We start from the raw sequence: 23,102 nt of genomic DNA, 5'->3' as shown, positions 1-23,102 counted from the left end.
ACTTGGATGTAAAATAATGGCTTTGTCAAGCTGCTGCCTACCTTTGTAAAGCAAGAAAAAGACTAATACAAAGTGAATCTAGTATAACTTTTTATTGCCTACCTGGAATGTCTGTTGAATAAACTTTTAGCTCTTAAAATGATATCGGTTCCCTATTTGCCTGAACTCTCCGATACCAATACCACAATTTTAGTGCTGGATCTGGGCCCCGCCAAATACTGGTATCGGTATCGGTGCAACACTAGTTTTATTACAATATTAAAGACACAGAGTTTATATGATCACTTACATATAAAGCATTCAGATTGAGCATATTAAAACAGAATAATAAGGTTGCTTTATACACATTAAAGGCTTTCAGGGCTTTTGATTATGTTTTTACGTTTTGTGTATCACCAAAGCACAGGATGGGGGCTGAAAAAAATCAAGGTCAAGTGGATGTTGATGACTAAACTGAAGAAAACTCAATTACAGGACTGGAAAGGAGATGGAGGGAAAACGACAAAGAACTGACCATCGAGATAGGAGGTAAAAAAAAAAAAAGGAAGAAAGGAAATCAGAAGTATAAAAATAGATGAGGGTGATTACTTAAAGAATCAACAGATAAGTGATGGACTGAATGTGGATCAGGTATGATAGAGCATGAAATAAGCTACAGGAGGGACAAATGACACAAGCTCCTCATTATGGTTCCCGTTTCCTTTTCTCCTTTCCCTTTGCAGAAGTCTGTCCACTGAGAAGGAGGCATGTGTGTGATTGTTTTGTTGTGCATCATCATTATCAGCCTTCTTACCTAAATCAGAGTCTAACAAGTAACATATTTCTTAAATCAGAGAGGCTCTGAAAAATCATGTTTGCTCTGTGTGCAACTTCTAATTCTGCAGCTGTCTTCACTTTGTGTCAATAAACTTTGTCAAACATTTTTTGCAATCCTGTATTACTCCTCATAACACTAAAAGGTTAGATGTTTGTGAACACTTAGAGAGGTAGATCAGAAACATAACAAGGCTGGGGGTCTTACAAAGTTATATAGATAGTTTAAAGAACTGATCCGAAAGAAGAAAACATGTTTTTATTTAAAAGAAAAAATTTAAAATAACTAAAACAGATGAATTTGGGAAAATATAGAAAAATTGGAAAACACAAATTAAATGAATGCACTGAAGTTCAGCAAAGTCCAAAGAACTATGGCAATATATTTAGTGGATTCAAAGCAAATTTATGCGGTAGAAGATTTTTTCTTTATGTCAAATCATAGTTTTCTTTTGTAAAATCACTCATATTACATTTTTCGTATTCCCTTACCTTTTGTAAAAATAAAAATAATTGGTGAATACATTAAGTTAACTCTTCCTAAATCAGACTATCAGTTTGTGACTGTGAGCTGTAGGGCAGTTGGGTTATTCAGCAATGCACATCAGCAGGTCCAGGTCAAGGTTTTCAGTTTTTAGATTTAGGGAAATGCCCATTTAGGTGCTGTTCACCCCTTGATTAATAAAATGCATAATTGCATGTAGCCAGTTTATCTTTATCTGGCATTAAAATGTGATGACACAGGAGTTTTCATTTGCGGCAAGAGTTAGAATGCCTCTGTGAGGAATGAGTCCACACCCACATTAAATATGTTTTGGTTGCAAATAGAAAACTTGAACGACATGGCTTTTCATTGTAGCTTTTCATGGATAAGTTATTATTAGGACATTAGGATGGCAGTGAAAACTGACAGTGCAGCACTTTTTGCATTACCTTTGCAGGATAGTGTTACACAGTACTGAGTGTGTGACCAATGAATACTGTAGGGGTCTCTTTCTAAGTAATACCAACTTTTCATGTGCGAGGCTACTATGTTTGACATTGGATGAAGGGAAACCTTTAATATTTTCAGGCAGGTTAATTTTATGGTGTTTTATTTTATTTTTTTTTTCTCAATTAGAACTCAGTATTTTTGACTTCATTACAAAAGAATCCGACTATGTGTCAATTTGATCAAACTGCACAACTTTAGAGTTTGTCTTTAAAGCCACAGTTTGTTTTCGACCAAACTTTCTATTATTACTTTTATTTAGTAAAAATCTTGCTTTCCTGTAAGCATTTTTAACAGATCTTTCTTTTTTTGTTGAGTTTGGTGTGAAATATCTGCACAAATGGATCAAGGAGTGTTAATTAATGGAGGTAGCATTATGATCACAGGAACATGAACATACTTCCTCATCTGCCTTGTGTGTGTTGTTCTAACACATCCTCCTATTTAACAATAGCTCTGCCAAACCTTCCTCTCATGTGTCCTTTTAGCACCTTTAAACACATTTAGTGTCTGCTTCTCATATTGTTATATTTCTGCACTTCTGCTAAATACAGCTGGGCATAGAAGGGACTGAGGAAGCTACGATAAATAAATACAAAGATAGATCAGAATGATAGTGTTCATCTAGGGAAGTAGAAGTAAACTTTAAGATCTTGGATCCTTTTGGAGCCAATTGGTCAGCAAAAACATAACCTCCATAGATTTACAGCAAATAGCAAAGTCAAGCTTTAATAATTTGTTTTATTTCTTTCATTCTTATACAGAACTGACAAATTTTGCATTGGTTCTTTTTAAATATGAAGATGAAATAAATGTCTGTAGATTTTGTAAGATGTCATGTATGGAAGAAAAAGTAAAAGTAATTTGAAAGTATTGCTGTGACAGCTTCCTGGTTCCTAACCTTTAATAGCCGAGTGCCTTTAAGAAAACATGTTTTGTTAGTAAATCAAACTGCCTGGAAACAGTCTACAGCTTATGCGGAGCATTTCCTGCTTCTTACCAAACAGAGGCCTTTGTTGTTCAAGGATGCGTGTCGCCTTGTGAGCAAAACACATTCCAGTACCTGCAGCTGTGCATGAGAAGCAAGACTGACTGCAGAAGAAAAAAATAATATAAGTTTTTAATTGTCATGTTGTACTTTGTCTGCGATGATGAAAATAGAAAGCGATTAGTTGAGCACAGTAAGAACAGTCTGCAGTAAAATACGAGGGTCCTCTTGTCTTTTTCATGCAGCAGAGAACGTAGCTGTGAACTGTTTCTGTTAAAGAGATTAATTAAATCGTAATTACAGACTGAAGGGCTGCAGAGAAGCACGGGCCTGAGAAAAAACACTGCAGGTGATTGTCCAGTGAATATTTGGAGCATTTCCTATCTAAACATTGTGCCAAAGTGCATCTTGTACAACTTAGAAAAAAATAGAAAAATTAGAAATTTGTCCAGTCCTTTTCATGCTGAAGCCCCTAAATAAACTTGATAACAACCTTCAGCTGTCACCTAATCAGTGAATAGATTTCATATTTCTGCATGTTAACCTCAGTCTAAATACAGCTATTATGTGTGTATGAATCTTTACAGAAATTTGAGCAGATTAGACACATAGCCACACAGTACCCTAAACAAACCATCTTTAACAGTGACTTGGATTAAATATAAGGGATCAAAGAAGAACACCTGTCAAAGGCCAAAAAAACCCCTCTAGACTGTGACAGAGGTTCAACTTTCAGTTAGACGGCTCATGTATTTAACACCTTACAGATTTTTAAATGCAAAAGTACTTAATGCTTTAAGCACTACTTTGTTTTGTTTTTTGACTACCATGAAGGATAATAATGATCCAGTGGTATTCATTACTTCTGGAAACATGCGCTTAAAATAAAAGGGGATTTTGTCATAAAACAAAATCAAACCTTTAGATTACAAGCATGGTACGTGATCTTGAAGTTGTCTTTTAATGATTTATAATGAGAATTTATGTTTAATATAGGAATAGGGTGTATTTTCAGTCTGCCCCCCCCCCCATATTTGGATATTAAAAACTTATAAAACTAAATTTCGCCATACATTTAAGCCACCCTGCACTCTTGCTCAGTGTTTAGGTCCCATCCTCCCATGTCTCTCCTTGTTGTCTGGCCTCTTAGCCCACTCATTTCTCCCTCTATATCCCCTCCTTTCTTCAGCTGTGTGGGAGAAGCAAAGCCAAATCCACTCACCTGGAATTACCCCCCCTCCCAACAGACAGACAGCAGGAGTCAGGTTGGTGGACCCTGCTGGCGGAAACACTGAGGTGGTAAATGGAAAGATACCACAGATTAGGTAGTATGACATGGGGAGCGATAGCGTCATAAAAAGTGACGGATAAACATCACTGACATAACGGTGGCAGTGGTGACAGCTGTATATCTGCAGCTAGACTGGTTTAAGAAAAAAATAACACAGTATTACAGTTCGGCTGCAGCCAAGATTACTGAGTGTGCAGTGCACAGACATCCAGGAACTGATCTTCCACTTGGTTTGAGGCTGATGACTCCAGGCTATGTGAGTCACCACCAGAGGAGCGAGGTTGCATTGTGGGCAGTTTCCATGCTTCATATTCAAGAGATTAGACCAGTTCTGAAGAGACTGCATATTTCCTTATATCCAATCATCATATCATTATCAATTATATCATTATATACCATAAGTAAGGATGATGAAAATGATAAGTTACTTTATTTTAGGTCTAGATAAAACAGAAAACTTAAACACTGCATGCTTAAGCACAACATTTATTTATATCATTTAAGCTTAAAAACATTAATAGATTTAAATAAATACAGATAAGAATATAATAAAATGAAATGCATTCCTTAGTTTCCAGTCGAATTGTGGTTGTGTCCTGCTTTACTTTAGGGGCTTAAATGTATAGAGATGTTTAAAAACCTGACATTTTGCACAGAAGTCAGTCTAAACCAGACATGTGGAAAAGATTCTCCCGACACAAGAAGAGGCAAAATAGCTTGTTACACAAAGGATCCTATAAATAACATGTTAATGAAGCTGATTTAATGATTCTTTTCTCAGGATGCATATCTAAATATGTGAAATAATGCTACTTCAATTAAATAAGATTTTCCTTTTGACTCATGTGGCATTAAACCACAAGATAAATCACTTGTGTTGAAATTCTGAAGCATTGTTTTCACACAGCAGAGTTTATACATAGGTTATCCAAAACCTACATTTGAGCATTTTTTGTTTCCTTTCTGGCTGTATTATGTTGCTTATGATAGATAAATTCATCATTGATATGTCAGAAATCTAGAATTAAAAACATGTGAAAATTCAGAAAGGTACCAAAAGAATCTGATCTGTGCAAAACACAAAGAGCCAACGCTGAGGTAACAGGAAAGTATTTTATGTATATACATTTTCTACTCTAGAAATTACAGTTCTGGTTTATGGTTGATTTTACTTTTAAGATTTATAGAATAAATTTGTGTAAAATGTCATTAAATTCGGCCTGTCATTACATTCTCATGTAAAACATAAAATGTGTTTTGCTTAAAATGCAAATGATCCAAACATAAAAAAAACTAATGTTTTGCTTCTACTAAACTGGTAGATGTGGATGATTTTAGTAATGTATCACGCTATCTAGCGCTCACATTATTAAATGGTCAATCTGAGGTGAACGTCCTATAACAGGCCCTAAAAAAATTTTTTTTAAGGGTCTTTTAGTTAAATCCACAATAAAAGTCATGCCTCCTTCGCTTCAGTTAAATCTAATCCACTGTCAGCAGTTGCTTTCTTATTCATTATCTATGTGGGGAAATCTATTTCCAGGATGTTTTCCTTCTATGAAAACCTAAACTGTCTCCTTTTTCTCCTTTTACAGTTATGAGTTATCAGCATTTCAGGTCTCAAACAGGTTTGTGCAGAATTATTAACCTTAAAGAAATTTTTTTTGGGGGAAAAAAGTGTAAAAGTTTTTCATTGATAATCCAGCAGGTTTTGTCTGCGTTATTCTAAAAATATTTACATAACAGCAGATTAGTTTGAAGGCTGAAATTTAAAGGTAGGAATCAGTTTTGCTGGACTACGGTATAAGAACATGTCTGCATCCCCTCTTGGAGGCTGTAGCTGTATAAATATACCATTTTAGTATATTCTAATATCAAGAAAGTAAAGATTTATTTTTGTCCAATACAAAATGCCAATAATCTCAGCTAAAACTGTCTTAAGAATTCAAATGGCATCCCTATCTTAAAAATTATGCTATTGTGCAATGGGGGAAAAAAAAAGGAAACATCCCAAAATAGTCCTTAAGTGGGGGAATTAGGCCCCTGCTTTTTGAGGACTATCCTTTAGTTTCAGCAATGGAGGGAATGGAGACACAAAATGTTTAGACAGGGTGGCAGAGCTGGACTTTTTGTTGAAATTGTTAGAAATTTCTTATATGTAGATTAAGTCAGCAAAAAAATAAATAAATAAACTCTTTAAAACTATTTCTTGTGTCATTTTTTGATCTAGGAAATAAATAAAACTTCTACTTATGGGCTAACTGAGAAAAAAAAGTGTTCCACACAATAAATGAATGAACACAGAAGTCACATTCAGAAAAATAACTTCAATTTCCATACATGACTATTTTTAGCCATCCTTTCAAGGAGAGCTTAAAGGCAATGATGGCTGCAGTGGGTAAGAAAACATCTCCCAAAGGGATCCAAATCTAATATATGCATTAGAATTTACACAGAGAATAAATAGAAACACGAGAATCCAGCCTGGATTCCACACAGAGCAATCCAAAAGAATAAAAACAAAAACCAGACCAGAATTTAAACCTGGGGCATTCTTTCTGCGTATTCTTTCTGCATAACAATGCTAACAACTCTGCCATGGTGCAGTCCCAAGCATCACTCTAAAGGGCAACAGGAACTTGCATTGTCAAGGAAATTACGGATTCTGCTTGATTTCTCAAGAAGCGATTAAATTTACCAAGGTAGCGTGTTTCCATTTAAATGATAAATTCATCACATGAGAAAAAAGTGTCTAGTCAGTAATAGTCTTTGAGTCATGAAAGCATTGATGGGAAAAGATTTCTATAGTAATAGTTTGTATAAAATGTTTTCATTGCCATTAAACTCAGAGACATGCTTTATATGTTATGAAAAATATTTGATACCTTTCTAGTTTGCACTTGTGTTCAATGAAGCTGTTTGAAGGATTCACAGGTAGTCCATCTGCCAGATGAGCTGTGATATTACTTCTTTCTATATCCGTCTTTAAGAGTCTCTCTTAGGAGATGAGGTAGGGGCCAGGGTGGTGACTCATCCAGTACAATGCCTTCCTCCATCTACCTCCCCTGAATCATTGACAGAAGGAGGCAAGGGTGACGGTGTTTAGTGCTTATTTTACCTTCTCATAGTTGCTCCAAACTCTACGTAAAAGCATTTATGATTTTTTTTTCTTCCCATTCTCACTGAGTGGAGAAAGGATATGCCCTACTTTTTTCTGGAGACAGCCCCTCCCTCATCCTTCCTACAAAGCTGTCAGATAGGGAGAGGGAGCTGTTTAATCTAGATGAACCCACTGCACCGATTACAAGGAAATGCTGCTTCTTGATAAGACTTGTTTGTGGGCGGTGTAGTAAGCATTAGTACTACAAGTGGAAAAACAAAGTAACAGGAAAGAAGAAAAAAAATCTTCACAGTCCACTGGTCACATCCTACACATGAAAAAGTTGTCTGCTCTGTCAAGACATTCAGGATTTCCCAGGAATTTCAAGGAAGTGTTGCTGTACCAGTTGCACAAAGGTTTATTTTGCTTTCATGTTCTCCTAAGAGTAAAAAAGGGCTAAAATATGCAAAATAAACTTATCAGCAGTGCAGCAAAGTATTCAAGTTTGCTATTCAGGCAATACATTAACAGATACATTTTGACAATAAGAAAACGTTAATTAAAAAATAAAAATAGCATTGCAGTTCAAAACAAATAATAAAAAAAGCTTTGAAAATCTTCTTTTAAAGTGAAAGTTCGGTATGGATGAGAAGCATGTCCTCCAGTATATACTGTCAAAGCTAAAGGCGTCAAAGCAAAAGTTTGCAGTGGTGTACAGTATGCCAACACTGGCATTTAAAACTGTGGAGAAGCATTGTCGGGAGGGATGATTAATGCCTCTTGGTCTGGCAATCCATTGGACATGTTTGCATGAGTTTCCAGGAGGACAGTACTTGCCCTAATATATATTGTTCAGTTTGGTGTGGAGTACTTAAATACTATAAAAATTAGTATTTAAAAATCGATTTAGAGACTAAAGTTCTGGTATCTGGGGTATCTATATCTTAGTATTGATTCACACATCACAGTATATGCATGCATTTGTTTAAAAGTGATAAATTAGAAGTACTTGATGAAAAGAGCATGTCACAGGGTCAATGAATGGGAGTTAAAAGTCTTGTCTTTGAGTGTAGAGCAGCACCAAGTGGAGGTAGCATTAGCCTAAATAGAATGTAGCTAAAACATATTTCCTAAGTTATATTATAAACTGTTGACACCCTAAACATTTCAGCCAATGCTAAAAAAACGGAAGCAAACTCATAAACTAAGGGAAACAAGCAGTCGTTATTTGATTGCTTTGCAGATTGCTCCCCTATTCAAAGATCTATAGACTCCTCTCCATTCAGAACACTTTTTAAAGGTTTCTTTTAATGAATATTACTTCCAAGCTTAGTGTGACTTTGGCATGCTGTTGACTGAGCTGACCAGGATTTCCTCCCTTCAAAGCTGATCCTTCGACCCATGGTGCTTCCTCATACTAACAGGCTCTGTCTAACAAGACAATAGACCCCAAGGTAATCCCAGAAGCATGTGACCATTTCCCTTAGCTGTGGCAGCCTTTTGCTCAGAAACTCAATTCATGACATTTAGAGAGAAAGTAGCAAGAGCGTCTTGGTTAGGGTTGCCAACTCCTTTGAAAATAAATAAAGCATGCTTCTTAGCAAGGCATTGTCTTCAATGCTACTGTCATGGACCCGGTCTACCTGGAATACCTGGAAAAGAGTTTGGCTATAGATTCAAACAGGTCCAGGCTTATCTGGCTGTCAACACGCCTAACTCAGCGCAAGCTCTGTTGTCCAGCAATCGTGACAGTTGTCTTACAAATTAGGGGGAAAAAATGGATTCCGAACTACCCACTACTGTTCTGTGTGCTAATTTCATTTTTGAGGAGCTTCGGCATCAGTACCATTGTCGCAGATATCAGATTTGTAGTCCCTAATCCCCAGATATATTGGATTCTTTGCTTAAATATCAGCTGTTTGCACAGGGACTAGTAAATCCTTTCAATAAAACAAACATTACTGCCACAATTCTGACTCAATAATCATTTAAAACAACAATTTTCATTGATTTAGGACAAAACTGTTCACCTACTTGTATTATATTAAACTGCACTTACAATATTCACCATTTCCCTTTTTCCTCTGAGTGCGGAGCAGCCGGCTTGCTTGGCCTAAAGGCTGCATTTGTCGTCTTCAAAGCAGAGTCCACAGCGCCGCGCTATGACATAATCAACTGACAAATCTGGCCTCTGGAGGACACAGTCGCTGGATTCAAACACAGAAAACATGTTTTTTTTGTCTTCTCTTTTTTGTAGGAATTTATTTTGCAAATATTTGACTTGATCCTGAATTTAATAAAACACTTATTTTTGATCCTAAAATTTCTTCAAGGGAGAGTCGGCAACACTAAACTTCGTTGGTTAGTTGGTTGACCTAAACTTGAGTCATGAAAGAAAAAAGGAGGAGGAAAAGAAACTAATTTGTGACCATCTCTACATAGTATCAGTACTGTACTGCACACTCAGGGAGAAGGGGCCAATGGTCTTTAGGAAACATCCACACATATAATCTACATTCTGCAGAAAGAAGACAGGTATGAAAGGAGGTCTAGCAGACAAAAATCTCTTTTCACAAAACCAAATGACAAACTAAAAGCCAAACAACAAACTATCAGCTGCTATAATTGTTTGAGAATTATAAGACACCCAGTCGCATTGGTCATCAGAATTAAAAAGGTATATTGCCTAAAATTATAACTATTATTATTATTATAGTTATGACTCACACCTTCCCACTGAGTCAACAAATGCTTTTAAAAAATAAAATTATGTTTGTTATAATGTTTACCGTAACACAGTTAATAATTACACCAATTACTTGTAAATGTTGACTCACCAATGATAAATAAAATGACAGAAATTAAGAACAACATAATCTTCAAATAATACAACTAAGTCTCTGTTTAGCCTAATTTTCTATGTGACTAAGCTCCAGAGACTTATGTCAAAATTCCAAAGAATTTACTTAAAAGCAAACAGGGAAAAGGCCAACTAGAGTCCAACACTGACATAAGTTCTTGATAAGTTACACATAAGTTATGCACAAGTTACTCAGAGGTTTTGGATCAGCTAGACGCCATGACTTATGAGTAACTTACACTTAACGTACAGTACTGTATTTCAACAATCAAATAACTTACCTGGAACTTATGGCCCTCATAGAAGCATATGTCGACAAACATCAAGTACATCGACGTATGTTCATAACTTGTACAAAATGTATACCATAACTTATCCAACATATGCCTGCATTTTTGCCAAATTTCTCTTACGTTAGGCATACGCTGTATATCGTCAAGATGGGACATGGGCTTTACATACGGTTGTTGCTGTCAAGTTAGGAGGCAGTTAAAGTCGGTTTGATAGCCTTTTTCCTTTAACAAATATAGGCATCTTTTTTTAAACCGCATTTTGCATGAATTCTGCTTTCCTGCGTCCCATAAATAATTTTCCAAACTTTTTCAATATTGGAAGGCACTTAGGCATGAAAAAAGGAAAAACTACCGGTAATGAAATTTTGTTCATTGAAGGGACACGTGTTAAGTTTAACTGTCCTGCCAACATTTTGTAATGTGGTCTTGAAAAATAAAGAGAGGAAACATAGTTATTTGTTTTTCTTTTTTTACAACCATCTGCAACCACGTTTGCTGCCAGCATTCAATTCAGCCTTAAGATGTGTCACACTCAAGTGTCACAACTCGCAGTTTCAAAAGTCTTACTATTATTGTGACACCCGAGCTGTCCACGCACAGTCTGGGCAAGACATCCTCTGATCCTCATTCTGGTTAAAACGGGAAAAAAAAGACAAACTGACTCCATGAGAAAAAAAAAGAGAAAATCATGCAAAGCGAGATGTGAAAATGGACCAATCTAGACGACCAGTCGAACATACAATTTGATTTTAATTATGACTGGGAACATTGCTTCCATTTCTCTTGTAATATCCGCTCCACCTTCTTATCCGTCTATTTCCTCCTTTGTCCCCTTCCCTCGGACACATTATTATGACATCCCATTAAGGTCTAGTCAGAAGTACATTAAAGTGCTTCATTGTGACTCGTTTAGTTTACAAACAGCATCTAAGTGCAACTCCAAAATCAACCAGGACAAGCCTGTCAGGATGACTTGTCTTTCTGCTCTGCCAGCCACTCATTCACCCAGTGTTTGCCTTCATGCAGTAAAAATCAATGCAGCTCATAAAAAAAAAGCAAAGGAAAAGATCAAAAGGTAATTTCCTGTCTCCTAAAAGTCAAGTCACTGTTGCAAGCTAATGGCTGTTTTATCTACCACTGCTATTAATGGGGCATCTCTCCATATGCCTCCTCCCTTTTCTCTGGATAGAAGTAGTTACTCTCTAAGTAAGTTTATCTCTGCTCTTTGTTTGTCTTGACCTATGCAGCTATAAATGGTAAGTTTGAGACCTGATAGAAAAGGGCTTCTTGGTGCCGGTTCATTAGAGTAGCGATCAATTCCCTGGAAATGAGCCTTTACCTGAATTCAATCAGTGACGGAGAAGCCTGTTATCATAAAATGAGTCTGAGTCTGATGAAAGGGGACAAGGCATGCAGACGTCTCCCTGGAGAGGAGCCGGGCGGGAGAGACAGATGCAAGTGGGGCAATTTCCCCTCAGAGTGGAATTCCTAAAAAGGGTCTGTAAGCAGAAGGCAGGAAGTTAGGTGGAAATCTGTTTGTGATCTGTTGATAACCCCAAATCACTAACATATACTGTCTGGCAGGACTGATTATTCAGCTATACGTAGCGTAGAATGGAATGTGACACTGACATCTATCTAATGTTGACTTTTTAAAAGTTGTTAGGATGTCCTGTTGTAAACTCAGGTTTCTTAACCTGTTAACTAAATGTAAAATTTTGCTAAATGTTTTTTTTTTTTACCTAAAATGAATTTAACGGGAGAGCTTTTGCTGAGAATTTACAGTTAAAAAATTAGTCTCTTACAATAAACTTATTGTAGCTAGTTTATTGTAATTCGATTGGAAAGAAAAACAGTTTTTATATCTTAAGCACTATTAAAACCCTGATGGGCATTATAATGAAGTTTTAGACTTCACTAAACTTTAGATTTAGAGCCCCTGAAAGCAACTCGAATAGAATAGAAAAGAAAATCCCTTTATTGCCCCACAATGGGGAAATTCTGGTGTTTACAGCAGCAATAATTTTATAGAAAAGCACTGTGACACAACTGTGGACCTTAGAAATATGTAAGAATAACATACTAGTGAAGAGTTAAAATATAAACAATAAAATACTGTACTGTAAAGTGTTTTGACAATATAAAACTGCAACTGGAGAAAAAAAATAACCAATTTACAGCTATGGACATTTTTTTATAGTAATGGATATTTGAAAATAGCAGCAACAGCATAGATGTGCAAAATTACAGCAGCATGTTAATTAATTAAGATAGAAAAAAACTTATTTAGCAACTTATTTCAGTTGTTGGGAACTGTGTTGTTTATATAGTCTTACAGCTGCTAGGAGGTAGGATCTTTGATAACGCGTCCCTGGTGTGCTTAGGGTGCAGCAGTCTGTCACTAAAGTAGTGGAATTATTTCACTCCTGCAAAGTTAAAGTCTCCCTACCATGCTGTAGAAACTGATAGGGAGCCCCTTTGGCCCAGGTGACTGAGAAGCCATGGAGTTACTTGTAAATTAAGGGCCACACTCACCCCTTTAGATAAAATCTTGCATAAGAGAATAAAGAAAAGTTCATTAGGTCAGTGTCACATCTGTTTTGTTGCCTAAAAAAAACTTTTAGCTTACTTAGCTCTTAATGTAAGTGGAGCTCAGACGTCCATCCATCCATCCATCCATCCATCCATCCATCCATCCATCCATCCATCCATCCATCCATCCATCCATCCATCATGCTATTTGTAAAAAAAATAAACCCAGAATTATCTCAAATTAGTCTTGCAGAATATCTGCATCCAGATATATTCTTTAAGAGAAAAACTTGGAGCAGGTATTCAAAAAAATCCAATTTGCACACCTGAAGGAACTGGTGCAACTCTCAGGTTGACTAATTTGTGAAGGCGGTAATTACACAAAAGAGCCTCCAGATACGGAAGCAGGGAGAACATAATGAATGAGTCAGAGGAGTGACCACCCCCACCCTGCCAACACATGTTCTCAGTGACAGTTGATGCTTTAAAAGCTTATTTTATTCCATTTGATGGCATTTACCTTTCGTTTTGACTCATCCTCCCAACCTGCACTCAGGTTCACCCTCTCCCCTCGCAGCAAACCTGATAAATGTCAACTCAAATAGCCTTCATTTCTCCTTAGTGGGCCTCCACCCCTGCCCTACCAGGCTTTCCACCTTCTATTCTCCTGAAGGCAGCCTCACCTGCTGTGCCCCCCATCCTTTGGGCCACCTAACGTCACAGTGCTGAAATTAATTTGCTATTTCTTGCAGCTTCCAAGCAGACAGCACTTTGAAACTTCCTCTCTCAATACAAACATACAACGAGCGAGCCTCCATGCCACTTACGTCCATCTCATCTGGCTGCTGGTGTCAGGCATCACCCGATGAGTCACCAGCTGTCACCACCCACCTGCATTCACACTCTTATTAGCAGCTGCCATCGTCAGAGCGGTAATGATGTTCCTGACCTCAGTGGTTACGACTTGTGAGAGTTCACGGTGATGCTCCTTTAAGCCAACTGCTCTGCTCTTACTCTTATTTCTCTGTTAGAAAGGAGAAAAAAAGAAAAGAAAACAGGGGTGATGCTGTGGTGCATTTACACCAGAGAAAAGAACGAAACAGCTAGAAGATCATGTTCCCTGTGAGGCACAGATGCACCAGTCAGAGGTTGTTGACCATGTGCAGTTTCTGTTCTTTTTATTTTTTAAGCCCTGGCTTACTGATTCTAACTTTCCTTTAACAACTATAACTTTTTACAGACTTTTCTTTCCCTTTGAAATGTCTTTCTTCCTCTTCTTCCGAGCAGCGTGATTTTTTTAATAACTTTTTTTGTGAACATATACATATCTGAATTCACCAAGTTGAATGTGGGACAGTTAAGACATTCTTTACCTTATTTACTCTCCATCTCCATCATTAGATATTTTAGAAACAAGGATGGCATGAAAGCCAGTTACCTTTCAAACGGAAGAACAAAACAAAGACAAATGATTTGGAGCAATCTTAATAAAAAAAAACGCTGTAAGCGTTTCCATACTGGCATGTCTTAAATATCAAAAGAAGCAGGTTTGCAGTAAAATACTCTTGATCAAATGTTTAAAGATGGAGTAAAATGAAAACTTAAAAAAATATTTTAAGTGGAGGTTCCAACTGTACAATGAAGAGAAAGGAGACAAAAACCTGCTCTATTTAAGAGCAGGTTTTTTTAAATAATAATCCAGCTAAAAAGTTTGAGATCCAGAGACTGAAAAAAAAGATTGAAACCAAAAAAAGAAATAATTGAGTCAGCCGCCCTTGTTCTTGGTGATTACTTCAAAAAAAAAACTCAAATACATGCTTAATGTGGGCGTCTCCAGCAGGCTGCAGGGAAAATGGCTCCATGTGGTGAAGATAGCTTACTGAAGGACATCTATCATGGTAAACCAATGTCCCACTTTCAGTTTGATATAGTTTAGGGCAGGGGTCCCCAACCTTTTTTATACTGAGAGCTACTTCATCGGTACTGTGTCACATGAAGGGGCTACCAATACTGACCTTTGAACTACAAGGGTCAGCGCTTACCAATAAACATATTGGCAATGCTTTATTTAATTTAAATGTTCTCATTTTTAAATCTGTAGAGGTATCAGTGTGATTACAAAAGTAGAGCAACAGACTAAAATAACCTTTTAGAGGCAGCTCGCTGGAAGGTTGTGCTTTTAGTTTTAGAACAGGCTTAAGGGCACCACATGTGGTCCTTGGGGGCTACCTGGTGCGTGTGGGCACCATGTTGGTGACCCCTGGTTTAGGGAAACAAGCAGAGCAGTCCAGAAACCGGCTATTGTTCTCACAAAAGAGTTGTGAGTGCAAAGCTGTCCTGGTCAAAGACCCGGTCATCATTGCATCGTTATATAGCAAAAGGTTGACTTCTAACTCTGGGTTGGAGGTTCCATCTCTGCCTCCTCTCTTAGCTCTGATTCTCACTAACCTTAATGAAATTCAGATGATGTAGACCAAGATTCTGGATAGAGGTGAACAGAGAACAGCCAGGCTGAGCCAGAAAGGGTAGGGACAGATTCACCGAACAGGATCTCATATTAGAGCCACATAAAATCTACAATTCAGTTATGGTGTTTTAAACATCTGGCCAAGTGTCTCTCTTCTATCATACCCCACTCGGGTAAGACCCTGAGGCAGATTAAGATCCGAATGTAGTTATCCTCTTCCTCTCTTCTGTCCCCAGAAGAGAGGACCTGGAGGTCCCTCAGAATGACCTGAAGAGCATGGCTGGTAGGAGAGATCATTGGGTTTTCCCTCCTGAGCCTATTAGCTCCAGGTTTGGAGACGAAAACACACGGTTGCATGATCCAACTTAGAGTTAATGAGAAAAATGTGGTAAATAAGCACCAACTCATTTCCATGTCCGTCTCACGCATGTCTGTCATTTTTTTAGTCAAGCATTTATGTTCTTGAATGTACTAAACACACACCTCAGAGATCTTTGATGTTTTTAGGGAAAATACAGAAAAAATGATGGCCTACAGAGGACATTTTTCTAGGATTCTAGTTAAGGTCATTGTTAAAGTATAAACTGAGTGAAATTTAAGGTTAATGTTATCCTGTCTACTGAATGGATTAAACTATCTTTCAAGGAAGGAACATCCTGACCTCTGATTACACAGTCTTCATGACTTTCAATACACATTAGCCAGGTCAGTTTCACACCTTGACAGTGAACATTCTCAGCCTGATATACTGGAGGATTTCACTAACTCATTCAGAAAGGCCTCACTGGGGCCATATCTGAACCTTAAACTGATCTAGACGCTAAAGGGCCTGTACATATGTAGCGTCTTTTTAACTCAGGGAACCCCAAAGCGCTTTACACTACATGCACACGTTCACTACATGCACACGTTCACACACTGATAGTGGAAAGTTACATGGTAGTCAGAGCTGCCCTGGGGCACACTGACAAAAGCACCACTGGCCACTATCGGTAGGCAGTGTTGGTAAAGTTTCATGCCTAAGGACACAGCGAGTGAGACAAACATGCATCCTACCCCACTATCCCGCCCAAGCCTAGCAAATATAGCTCTATGTTCCTGCATAGTCTGGGCTCAGAAAAGTTCAAATTTAGAATCTAACAACCATAGATACCCAACACAGGTCCATGAAAAATGATCTCTAGACTTACATGGAAGTTTAAGACTTTTAAAAGCACTGACATTCTGATATTCTGAAAACAATAAACAAATGATCTTCCAGGAAACCAAACAGCAACATGGTAAGTCATTGACATCGCACTCTGGGGGAAATTGTATAAACTTTTCAGCAATATTTCCGATAGATAATTCCTCAGTTTTCCTGGTTTGTAACTTTGTCAGAGGACAACAAAAGCAACTGTCATCTGCTTCTTTTCAATAGTTTCCAATATCACCAAGCACAATACCAGTCATCTTTGTGGTAGCACTATCATGCTTTTGCTTCATTCTAGATGTCCCCCAAAAAAGTTAGCTTAAAGGTATTGTGTAGGATTTTTTTTTTTATTTTTGAAAAGACCTGCATTCCCCACTTGAAAAAAAAAAAAAGCACATGCTCAACCCTGTACTTGCTCCGGAGAGGGAACACCTATTAAACGCGTGCGAGAGCATGCAGGAGCCCATTGCTCATCATGCACGCTCTGTTTAAAAGTTGCTGTTTGTATCACTCATATAAGCTTATTTTCCAAAAGAAGATTTGAAATTTTTCCACTATGTCAGAGTCACCACTGTTAAGTGAAAATGGGGACGAGCATATAAGATGGCCTAATGTAAACATATAACCAGAATGATTGACAATTAGGAGGACCACTTATTTTGATGATCCACACAGAAAAAGAACATCTTCCACTACACCTTTAAGTGCTACAGAATATGAATCCATATTGGCAAAACTTTATAAAAATAAGCAAGCATATATTTGATGGCTTCAGTGGTGAGGGAGAACAGGGTAGAGAGTTTCCCTTTGTTTCACTGCATTTGCTTCAGTTTCCAAAACATAACACAGCATAATAAAACTAATGAATAATGCTCCTATTTCCACTTTCAAATAATTTCCTTTGACTTTAACACACCGCCCACTTACACACTGTTAGATCTTTCCACAATGAATGAATGTGTAAATAAACATTAACCCACTTTTCCATTACCTGGAAGTCTTCCTCTTTCACCACTCCACTTTCCACCACATGCCCCCGCTAACAGAGCCATTCTGTCTCTGTCTTTGTATTATTAAAAAATATATATATTTAAAAAAATAATCTCTGATGATATTCTGTGCATCAAAGAAGTCGTTAAATAAACTATCAACATCCCTAAAACTTAAGCACATTTTGTCAACTTACAAGCAAAACACTCAGTCCATTATGTTGGCATGTTAGTAAAGGTGAAGAAGAATAACATGTTAAAAAAAACCCAAAAAACTAGCTTGGCATGCATATAAATTCAGCCCCATGGGACATTATCTTGTACAATCACAGTTTTTATTCAACTATAGGTATTTTGACCGTCTCCACTTGCTTTGCAAATTTAGAAACAGACATTTATGCCCTCTCTTTATACAGAACAGCTTAAGCTTAGTCAATGTAGATAGAGAACATCTATGAACTATTTTATTATGTTTTCCACAGATTGTCAGTTACATGTGGTCTTAAGAAGGAAATGCAAACACTAATATTTTAATGCCTTTTGGCTGAAAAACCACTTTAGACTAAAATAATTTAACTGTACTTCCTTAACCTATGGAAAGTTTATTGTATTTGTAGAAACCGACCGTTATTATGCATTGTCTTATGAGCTTCATTAGGCATGATAGTCAGCAAACCTGACACACATAGAAACTCATTTGTTACCCAGAGTTTAGATGCATCCCTGCTCTAACACAGCTGAAATACCAATTAGGCTTATCTTTAAGTTTGGCAAAGGCCTTGTAACAAGTCCTTTATTTGATTCAGCTGTGTTTGTGCAGGGATACATCTAAAACATGCAGGACAGATCTTGAAGACTAAGGTTGGAGACCCCTGTTCTAGAGGAACTAGAAAGAAACCTGTGCTTAGATCAGCAATGTTTGCTCTTGATTAGGAACTTTTCGTACAGACGATCCTAATACGCACATAGGAATTGTCTTGCTACTGAATTGTGCTATTAAAATGTGTGTGGGATATTTATATCTGTACTTATCCTTCTTTATTGTGTCTGTTTTTGCTTAGTGGCTGCCCTCATTAGGCAGTCTGAAATATAAAACTAAACTATAAACTGAACTCAGGAATCAGTTTCCATTCTCTTTGAGCAACACAAAGTCCTTCATTGGAAACTACTTCTCCTCCTGTTTAATAATCATCATAAAAGTCGACACAAATAAATCAAGGTAGGTCCAGTTACAACGAAACCCAGTGTCAGCATTCGACACGCGAGGCAACAAGCTTAGCTCTAATTTCTCAATCAAGAGGGCCTCACCCGCTCATTCGGCACCGTTTCACACATGTGATCCCGCTGACAGGTGTTTTGTTTGCTCTGTCGTCAGGGATTTCCTAGTGATAGGATAAAGAAAACACCTATTCCAATGAAAGGCTGGGAGATCAACAAGTTGAAACAAACAGTAATTACGTTTACAGTCTGATTGCAGCTCAGACATCTCTGATCAGATTAACTGGAAGTGCATGATGGGTAACGCTGATGAAAGGGAGCATTTAATGACAGCTACTCTTGATGAGGGGGGGTCTCCAAAATGAGCAGCCTATAGACTGGTGGAAAGCTGTTCACACCAGGCCTGGTTCTACTGCAGATCGCCTGTTAAGGACAGTTTTTTCCTCTCCATCATCCCTAGATGTGTGCTTGGTATGAGGGATTGCTGCAATCAATATTTCAAAAAAAGCCCCTTTCATTGCAAGCATAGTGCAAAATTAAAGCAGGGCAAGGCAAGTGAATTTATAAAGCATATTTTGGTAGACAAGATAATTCAAAGTGCTTTACATAAAAAAAGAAAAGATACATGGTCGGAAAACACAGAGAGAAAAGTATTTTGCAGTGGGATAGGGTTAAACATATAATAAAAATAAAGAAACTTTGAAAACAAATCTAAAAAAATTATATTTAGATAGCATTGCAGTCAAAGTTTTTAATTTTGAAGCAAAGCAATGTTGGATTTATTTTTGCACCTCCATACACCGAATTCTTCTAAGCAATAATCCAGCGCTTGAATGGGCTCACATTGTAATGTAAAGCTGTGTGTGGTCTGCATAGTTATGGTTACTTATGCTGTTTATTATAAAATAAATTCGGAAGCGCATGCAGATCAAGAGCAGGAGAGCTCCTAAGATGGACCCTTGTGGAGCGCCTTAATGATTGTTGTGGTCTTTGATATAAAGTTACTTACTGATAAAAAAATATATAAAATACTGAAGTGTACAAAATAATCAAACATGCGGTTTCTTACTATTAAGGTGATACAGGGAAGTAGAAGAGTAGTTAAAAAGCTAAAAACTAAACTAGAAAGAAACTAATAAGAAATGCTGTCCGTTTCAATATTTATTCACAGCAATAAATACTAAAAGATCACAAGAGCAGAGAAAAATATCTGCAGACGTTTTCTGATGTCTTGAATGTGCCGCTACATTACCGTTCCTGGTGTTTCGCAACTCAGGTTTAAAAGTGACACTGTCACACGCTTGTCAGGAGACCAAGCAGTCTTGGAGGTGGGACACAAACTGGTTGAAAGAAGTACATGCTCTGAAGAGTTTTCAGTTAAAAAAACTTTTATTTTTTTCTGGTGCAGGACATCAACCAAAACACACCAACCAAGAACAATGGCAGACATGTTTCTTATATAGAGGAGGAACTAAATTGGAGGAAACCATTTTAAAAGGATGTTCAGCTTCACAATAACTAGAAGAAAAGGACAATTTGGTTTAAATGAACAGCTAATTAAGAAATACTTTTACCAATAAATACAGAAAACAAATATTTCAATTCAACCCAAACAAATACTCAAACTCAATATAGAAAACACCATACATCAGATCAACCTCCCCCCTTCAATTATCCAATGGTGCAGTCCTGTACACACCTGCTTGGGGAGTGAAACAGCAGAGGTGAGTATTTCATGATATTTTAACTCTTTAATCCATTAATTTCTTCTTTTATACCAGTAAGTGGCAGTAATGCTACTAAAAGTTTGTTGCCAACCGCCAATAAAAACCAAGAAGAAGAAGAAGAAGAAGAATTTTTTTATGAAGAGCTAAACAAAAACAAAATATTGTAGTGAAATCAATTTACCTTTTTACAAAAATGAAAACAAGATGTGGCCAACCAAATAACCACAACCCAAACAAATCCATTTCACCCAAAACAACAAAAATAAGCCAATGTGGAAAACCAGATGCTGTGTTAAGCTGCTACTTTGGCCAATATACAGGTAACAATGGCTCATTGTTGCAGACACCTTTCAGGAATAGACCAATGAGCAAACTCTGTGCACAGGGAAGTGCTCATGCGATTTGTAGTGTTCTAATGTCACATTTAAATTTGTTTATTATTTAAGAAAACTATAATTAATACAATGTATAGGGTATATAAGCCACCGAAGCAGTTAGTAGAAGTAGCTGTTACCCACCACTGCTGCAATTCCATGCATGTGGTGGGTGTTAAAGTCAGGCCCTGTTTACCATGTTTTCCTCTGTGTCCAGAGTTAGATTTCTGGTTGACAGCGTTTGGCAAATGGGAAACATTTGTCCTTTATCTGTCCTGCACCTTTTTTTTTTTTTGGCTTACTTCTTGCCATTTTTAGTGGAGTATAGATTCATGGAGTGATTTATACTGCGGTTGTCTTGTTGTAGATTGTCACGCCTGTGGATCTCTGCACCTCCTACAGGATTTCCTTGGACCTCTTAGCTGCTTAATTGATTCATGTTTTCCCTTCTGTGACTCACTTTAGATCGGACCCTTTTAGGTTTGATTTTGTGCCATACTCTCTTCTGATAAATAGAACCTAACCATGCTTCCACAACCTTCACTTTTGCCTATCTACTGTACTGTGTTCCTTAGTCTCCATAACTCTGTTTGTTCACAAATGCAGCATCCTTCACAGTGCTCTATTCAAGAGAACAATTAATGATTATTAAAATGCTAAGGAAGACATTTTTGTTCTATAAAAAATGTTGCTACAATATCTTAATGACATCAATTAAATTTGTGGTTAATGATCTGATAAAGCAAAATAGGTTAATATGTATTAAAACTCCTGCGAGATAATGTAAAATTTCCTCCCACCCCTTCATACCAGAAATGTCTAACAGCTTTAGAAAAACAAAACAAAAACAATTAAGTTTCCTGCTTTAGAGGAAGTTGAGCATCTCTTGAAGCGAGGGCAGGAAGAGTACATTGGCCAACAGGAAACTGTTCCCTTCTGAATGTTTGGATAACCTTTTTAATCTGTGCCTGGTTGCTGCTGAATCCACAGTTTTGTTTAACTCACAGAAAAGGTCCTGAACTTATTGTTCCTGTCCATATATGGAAAATTATGTGGATTAAAATCCAAGTGTGGATGAAAATCTGAAAATGATCGATTGAGTTGAGCACTAGAGCTGTATTTTGAATTCCAAGAACATATACAGTTGATAATACCAAAAACAAAATGCTATCATTTATTCATCTCATGGCGAGCACTCCCACTCACTGTCTGGATACTGATGGGAAGGAAGCAGACACCATGCATGGTATGCTGGGGCCCGGCACCCTCTGCCCCTGTTTACCCACCAACATCCAGCACAAACAGGCCTGCCTCAAAGTCAGACAGCAGTGAGTAATCTTGACCAATCTGTTCCTCCGTTCCTCTGGCGTCCGCTTCCTCCCAGCAGGCTTCAACCCAGAGCCAAGGGCTCAGCTGGCGTCATGTGGAGCAGCCGGGCAGGAGGGCGGCGTGCTGAGTGCGCACGCAGCCCACCTGGCTGTCACAATAGGCGTGATCGCTGAGAATGGTGATAGCAGGGGCTGCAGTGTCGGTAAATGATCATGACAAAGTTGATATGGGGTCCGATTAGCAGAGAGAGACTAATAAAAGTCCAGTTGCCTCTGATTTAGGCCTTTTTTGTGGTTGCCAGGACCCAGATGACTGAGAACTTATCCAGGCATGCTGATAAGAGTTAAAAGAGATAGTTTAGATATTTTAAAATGGGGTTCTTCAACTGTATTACCGGAATCCATCCAATTAAATGCTGGATAATTAGCTTGTGAGTAATTTCTAGAGAAGCAAAGAAACAATTGAGTAGCAGAATGTTGACAGTTATACAAACCACAAACAATCAAACCTTCTGATCAGGCAAATGAACTGAATATCATAACATTTTTCATATACACTGATTTTACTGTTTCAGGTTCCAAACCCCAAATGTCAGAGATGAACAGCATAACAAAAAAAAAAGACTAATTGGAGAAAATGATACTTGAAAGTGGTTAAATCTACATTAGCAAGTTCTAAGACCTTACAGGTCCCTCTCCCTTATTCTCTATGGCACTCCAGTATTGGAAAGCATGCACTAGTAACCAAATCTTCTATGGAATAGTTTAGTTTTAAGCAAACTTATGGGGTAAAATAGCCAGACCTATATCCCACTGTGAACATAACAGCTTTATTAGCATCACGAGAAGCTCAATATGGCAGATATGCAAACAAATGCATGCCACACTTTTTTAATGATTAAAAAAAAGCTTTAAAGTAGGTATATAACTTTATCTTCT

Source organism: Cyprinodon variegatus, unplaced genomic scaffold (assembly GCF_000732505.1).
Source record: "Cyprinodon variegatus isolate N-32 unplaced genomic scaffold, C_variegatus-1.0 Scaffold74, whole genome shotgun sequence".
Lineage (NCBI taxonomy): Eukaryota > Metazoa > Chordata > Actinopteri > Cyprinodontiformes > Cyprinodontidae > Cyprinodon > Cyprinodon variegatus.
The sequence above is the reverse complement of the archived record's forward strand: the minus strand, read 5'-3'. Positions refer to the sequence as shown.